Genomic DNA, 1057 nt, shown 5'->3' on the forward strand with positions numbered 1-1057 from the left:
ACCACACAACCCTTTGCTGAAAGAGGAAACAAGATTTAAAAATAAGAAGCAGGTTGGAGAAATGGCTCAGTGGTCAGGAATGCTTACTGCTCCCTGACTCACATTTAGTTCTCAGAACCCACGTGATGACACACAACTTCTCGTCACTCCAGGTTCAGGGATCTGAGGCATTTCTGTGACCCATTTGAGTCCCAGAAGCTCATGGTGAACATACATACACGGAGGCACACAAACATATACAGAAATAAAAGTAAATGAAAAGGACATTTTCAAAAGAAATGGCAGATGTGGTGGCTCATGTCAGCATTTGGGAGACTGATGCAAGCAAAACTCTGCCCTCGCCCCCTCAAAACAAAACAAAACAAAACTATTTTACTAACACAGGCAAGTAAGAAAGCAATGGAATTTTGTTCCCGTTTTCCATTAGTTCAGCAAGTGTAATACGTTCATAAACTCAGCAGTGGAGTTCGGCCCCTTCTTTTATGTCCTCAATTTTCCTCACTCCTCTTTCTATTTGTTTTTATTTGAGAATGGTGGGGGTGGTGGGGGTGCTTCATTTTATTTTGAGGTATGGTCTGGCTATGTAGCCCAGGCTGTCCTCTCACTCTCAGCAATCCTCCTGCGTAGGTCTTTCCGTGTGCTGGAATTACAGGCATGCATCCTGACACCTGGCTCACCCCCACCTCCACTTCCAGTGTAGGGCATTAAATGCAGGGCCTCAGCAATGCTTGGCAAGAATACTATAGGACAATCACTGTCAGCTGAGCTGCATCCTAAGCCAAGAAGAAACATGGGGCAGGGGATCTCTTGTCCTTGCTTGGAAAAGGTTCCTTACTGACCCACAGTGCACACTGAGTGCTGTCAATGAGCAACTATACTCACTGTATTCATGTACAGTCTGTGGGTTTGACTGTGAAGCAGGAGCCCTATGAAAATGGTCACTCCTGGTAAGAAGGTGTTCATGCCTTTGAGTTTGCTTTTCGGTTTGCTTTTTGAGAGGACCTCAGGTAGCTTGGCCGACCTTGAACTTTTAATTTTCTGCCTTCGCTCCTATGTC

The sequence above is a fragment of the Mastomys coucha genome, unplaced genomic scaffold, assembly GCF_008632895.1.
Source record: "Mastomys coucha isolate ucsf_1 unplaced genomic scaffold, UCSF_Mcou_1 pScaffold7, whole genome shotgun sequence".
NCBI lineage: Eukaryota > Metazoa > Chordata > Mammalia > Rodentia > Muridae > Mastomys > Mastomys coucha.